Raw genomic sequence first — 6,000 nt, 5'->3', positions numbered from 1 at the left:
TCACTCAGTCTGAGTCACCCCCCAGAGTTAGAGGAGGCTCCCCAGCCGCATCAGGGTCATCCAGGAGCTTTGACATGTACTCGATTCCCAGGGCCTGTCACTTGGAGAACCTGATTTAATAGGCCTGAGGCAGGAGGTTGAGGGCATGGAGAGACTTTTTTTTTTTTTCTTTTTGGTAAACGGCTTTATTGAGATACAATTCACATACCGTACAATTCACCCTTCTAAAGTGTACAATTAAATGTTTTTTGGTATATCCACAGAGTTATGCAAAACAGCACCACGATCAATTTTGAAACATTTTAACCAACCCCAAAAAGAAACCCTGTGACCATTAGCTGTCACTCCCAATCACCCTGTCTCCCCAGTCTCCCCAGTCCTAGGCACCCACTCACCTACCTTCTTTCTTTTTTTTTTTTTTTTTGAAACAGAGTTTCACTCTTGTCGCCCAGGCTGGAGTGCAATGGTGCGATCTCGGTTCACTGCAACCTCCGCCTCCCGGGTTCAAGTGATTCTCCTGCCTCAGCCTCCCAAGTAGCTGGGATTATAGGCACCTGCCACCATGCCTGGGTAATTTTTGTATTTTTAGTAGAGATGCTGTTTCACCATGTTGACGAGCTGGTCTCAAACTCCTGACCTCAGGTGATCCGCCTGCCTCAGTCTCCTAAAGTGCTGGAATTACAGGTGTAAACCACTGCGCCTGGCTCATCTACTTTCTGTCTCTATAGATTTACCTATCCTGCATATTTCATATAAATAGAGTCATATATTAATACTTTGTGATCTTTTGTGACTGGCTTCTTTCACTTTCCATAATGTTTCCAAGTTCATTCATGTTGTAGTATGTATCAATATTCCATTGTTTTTATGGATGAATAATATTCCATTGTATGGATATCCACATTTTATTTATCAGTTCATCATTTGATGGACATTTGGGCTCTTTCCACTTTTTGGCTATTGTTAATAATGCTGATATGATTATTCATGTACAAGCTTTTGTGTGAACAAGGCTTATTTTTAAAGTGCTCCCTGGTTGGGCACGGTGGCTCACACCTGTAATCCCAGCAGTTTGGGAGGCTGAGGAGGGCAGATTGCCTGAGGTCAGGAGTTCAAGACCAGCCTGGTCAACATGAAGAAACCTGTCTCTACTAAAAATACAAAACTTAGCTGGGCATGGTGGCACATGCCTGTAGTCCCAGCTACTTGGGAGGCTGAGACAAGAGAATTGCTTGAACCTGGGAGGCAGAGGTCGCAGTGAGCTGAGATCGCGCCACTGCACTCAAGCATGGGCGACTAAGCGAGACTCCGTCTCAGAATAAATAAAATAAATAAAATAAAATAAAATAAAAAAGTGCTACCCTAGGAGGCTGAGGCAGGAAGATCTCTTGAGCCCAGGAGGTTGAGGCTGCAGTGGGCCATGTTCATACCACTACACTCCAATCTGGGCAACAGAGTGAGACCCTGTCTCAAAAAATAAAAATAAAAATAAATTACTCCCCTAGGCCAGTGGCTCTCAATCAGGGTTGATTTTGTACCCCCAGGGGACATTAGGCAATGTGTGGAGACATTTTTGATTGTCACACCTGGAGGAGGGGTGGTCCTGGCAGCAAGCAGGTAGCAGCCATGGATGCTGCTAAACATCCTACAGTGCACAGGGCAGCCTCCACAATTGTCATCCTGTGAAATGTCTGTAGTGCCGGAGTTGAGAATCTCTGCCCCAGGGGACTCAGGTGCAGAGCTAGGAGTTTGGGGAGCCCTGAGGGTCCTTATTCTTCCTTCTTCCAACTGAACCATATCTAGACAACTTCCAACCTTTCAAACCTCCGGCCTCGGCCTGGTGCAGTGGTTCACGCCTGTAATCCCAGCATTTTGGGAGGCCAAGGGGGAGAATTGCTTAAGCCCAGGAGTTAGAGACCAGCCTAGGCAACATAGCGAGACCCCGTCTCTAAAAAAAAAAAAAAAAATCAAGAAAATTAGCCAGGTGTGGTGGTGAATGCTTGTAATCCCAGCTACTCAGGAGGCTGAGGCAGGAGGATTGCTTGAGCCCAGGAGGTTGAGGCTGCAGTGAGCTGTGATCGCACCACTGCACTCCAGCCTGGGTGACAGAGCATGACCCTGTCTCTCAAGGAAGGCAGGCAGGCAGGAAGGAAGGAAGGAAGGAAGGCCAGCTTTATTTTTAAAAACCCCTCCAGAGAAACAGAACCCATGTTCCCCCCACCTTTTTTTTTTTTTTTTTGAGACAGAGGCTCACTTTGCCACCCAGGCTGGAGTGCAGTGGCATGATCTTGGCTCACTGCAATCTCTGCCCCCTGAGTTCAAGTGATTCTCCTGCCTCAGCCTCCTGAGTAGTTGGGATTACAGGCGCCTGCCACTTAGCCCAGCTAATTTTTGTATTTTTAGTAGAGACGGGGTTTCACCATCTTGGCCAGTCTGGTCTTGAACTGCCGACCTCGTGATCCACCCCGCCTCAGCCTCCCAAAGTGCTGAGATTATAGGCGTGAGCCACTGTGCCCGGCCAAGAACTCATATTCCTTAGAACTCTTTCCAGGGTCTGAAATTTATTGTTTATAATAAGGGTTCTTAACCCAGGACTTAGGGCAGTAGGGAATTTATAAACCACCTGAAATAGTTTACAAAATTGTAGGCACATGTAAGTTTTCCTGGAGAGCGGGTCTTTATTCTAAGTGGGGCGTGTGAGCCAGATCTTTCATGTCTTCTAAATCAATTTTCTCTTAACCTGAGTTTTCTGCAGCAATTCAGATAATTGTTATCTGATGTCAATTAATCAAGACTCAGAGTTGAAAGGGAGTCATTGTGCAGATAAGAAGGAGGTAAAGCAGTTAGTTTGTCCAAGGTCACCCTGTTGACTGGTGGCAGAGACTAGTCTAGACTTGTTCTCTGTCTCTCACAGGGAAGGGGGCTTCAATAGAATATTCTAGCAAAGTGGTTAAGAACATGGGCCTTGGAGCCAGATGGCCTGGCCTGGCATCCCTGTTGTGACACCTGTGGTTGTGTGAGCTTGGGCAACACACTTCTTTTTGTGCTTCAACTTCCTTATCTGAAAAATAGAACTAGTAGTAATAACCAGCTAACATGGTTGTGAGAATTAAGTGATTAAAGTACTTAGAATGATACCTACCAACTGGAAGAGCTTTGTTAGTTTTTATTTACATGGTGCTGCTCTCTATTTTTAAAAACATATGAATAATAAATGTTAAAGTAGAAAACAGCTGGGCATGGTGGCTCATGTCTATAATCCTAGCACTTTGGGAGGCCTAGGTAGGAAGATTGCTTGAGCTCAGAAGTTTGAAAACCAGCCTGGGCAACATAGTGAGACCTAGTTTCTATTTAAAAAAAAATATGTATTACATATATTTTATATATATATAACAATTAATGCTGACATCATTCTAAATGTAATATAATTTCCCATTGTCATGTCAGTGTGACTTTTTTGGATGCCTCTGATGTTCAGTATATAATCTGTTAGATGGCAATAAGTGCTATATAGAACAACAGCAGGGTAAGCGGGGCAGGAGCGAAGGGGTGGGAGGAGGGCATGGAGGGGTTTGCAAAGGATGTTCAGAAAAGGCATCACAGAGGAGATGACATTTTAACAGAGACCTGAAGAAAGTGAGGGATGAGCCAGATGGCCATCAGGCGAAAGAACATCAGGCAGAGAGGACAGCCAGTGCAGAGGCCCTAGAGTGGGGATGTGCTTGCTTCAGCCATGAGTCCGGAGTGACTTCCCCCAAGGAAGAAGGAGCGGGAAGAGATGAGGTCAGAAAAGGATGGGAGCAGGGTGAGTTACTACCCCATGTGAACTGCTGGAAGCTGGGTAGTAGTGACATGGCCTGGCTTATAGGAGGGGAAAAGGATAGAAGCAGAAGGACCAGTTGGAGTCTATGTTATTAATCCAGGTGAGAGAGAATGGTGGTTACACCAGGGTGAGTGTAGGAGAAGGTGAAAGGAGGTGAAATGCTGGATATATTTTAAAGGAAAAGCCAACAGGCTTTGTCAATGGATGAGTTATGGAGTACATGAGGGAGAGAGAGAGTCCAGGGTGTCTCCAAAGCAAACACTAGCCCCCTTCTACAACACAGTTCAAGTCCTGTAAATATTAATATCTTAAGCTATGTTTACACATTAAACATATTTAACTTTAAGCTCCTCGAATGCTAGACTAAGAAGCAAAACCTTCCCCAAATACTTAAGCCACCATAGGAAAGCTAATGAAGTAAATGAGTAACAACAGTGATTTGCCAGTTATCTCAAACATTACAATATTGTTAATAAACTTGAAAAAATACTATTTTATTTTTCAACTTAAAATCTAAAGTCTACAATTGAATACTCAATTACACATTTTACATTGGACTCACAAGGCTAATATGTTGCATACCCTACCATGCCAAGTCCTCTTAAACATCACAAACATTGTATCATTGTAGGTGCCTATTGATAAATATTACACAGACCACTTCTAAATGTAACACAAAAACATTGATACAATGGATTTAATTTTATTATCTCTAAGATTAAGTCTAAGAGTTTCCAGAGGTCAAGTCACATACCCAGGAAGGAAACATCCCAGGCAAACTCGGGGGTACCTTCTATTGACTGGGCTAAGATAACTGACCAATCAGATAGTTTTGGCCAGGACACAAGTTCTGAAGATACAGAGATCTAAGCAGAGTTTTGTGTGTTTTTGTTTTGGTTTGATTTTTCTAATGACAAGGAGGAGCAAGTTGAGCCTACAGGAAAGGATTTCTTGCTCTCCCAGAAGGTTATGGTGGGTTGGGGTTTAACAGTCCCCAAATTTAAATTACTCAAATACTCATTGCTTAATTCTTGTGTAATTGTTGTTGACTTTATCCCCAGATTTGAGGAGACAGTATTTTATAACTCCACTCAGGTTGCTTTACCACTTGATGGGATTCAACTATGAACGTGGTTCTTAAACTTGGCTGCACAGTGGAATCAACAATGGAGCTCTGTGAACATTGAGACTGGTGTCCAACCCAGAGACGCTGATTTGATTGATCTAGGGTGAGGCCAAGGCATTAGCATTTTAACAGCTTCCAGGTGATGCCAGTGTGCAGCCAGCCTTGAGATCTGTTGGTAGAAAGTGCTACTCTTGTTAAGTTTGAGGCCACAGCTTCCCAAGTCTTGATCATGTGGCAATTTAGAGAACTCTTTAGGGTCTTGGTACTCCTCAGGGGCCAGGGCAGGAATATTTACCAATATCAAAATGATGCAGGATATTTTTTAATGCTGCTTTGCCAGCTGGAGACCTCCACAGCCGGCAGCGTCCCTGTTCACTTAGCCTGCTGGACTGCACCTGGCTTGCGCTTTGGGGTGGATCCTGCAGCCTCCACAACTGTACACTCAGCCTGCAGCAGGAGCGAACATGTGAGTGAGTAAGTGTGTGGTCCAGCCAGCTGCTCCAAGCACCGGCACAGGAGTGGGCTCTGTGCAGGGCTTGCGACTGGACCAGGCGTGTTGTGGTAGACTCCAACGTCTAGACAAGGGGAATGCAGTGGCACCCAAACAGGGATGCCCATGACCCTGAAGACCTAGAGTGGGTGTTACAAACATGCTAATAGCGCTTTTGTCCTGCCATCCATGGCCTGATGAACGGGGGCGTGTTAACAGCTCTGTCAGTCCTGTTGCTCCACTCCGGTCCTAGGCTCTGGGACTGGCCCAGCCCCACCACTGCTTCCTGCCATGTGGGGCAGCTACCCTCTGCCAGCAGAGGCCAGGAGGGTTATAGTGTTACAGACTTCTTCATATCTGTGTTTGGTGGGTCTGAAGCTCTTGTCCTGCATCCAAGAAGAATGAGATTACACTGACAACTGGATGGTGAGGAGGGCAGAGAAGAGTTTTATTGAGTGACAAAACAGCTCTCGGTGGAGAGGGGACATGAGGGTGGTCCACCACCTGAAGTCAGGTGGTCTCTCTCTCAGTGTGGCTGGGTCCGAGGCTTTTATGGGCTAA

The sequence above is a fragment of the Pongo pygmaeus genome, chromosome 7 (assembly GCF_028885625.2).
Source record: "Pongo pygmaeus isolate AG05252 chromosome 7, NHGRI_mPonPyg2-v2.0_pri, whole genome shotgun sequence".
Lineage (NCBI taxonomy): Eukaryota > Metazoa > Chordata > Mammalia > Primates > Hominidae > Pongo > Pongo pygmaeus.
This window is presented reverse-complemented; position numbering follows the sequence as displayed.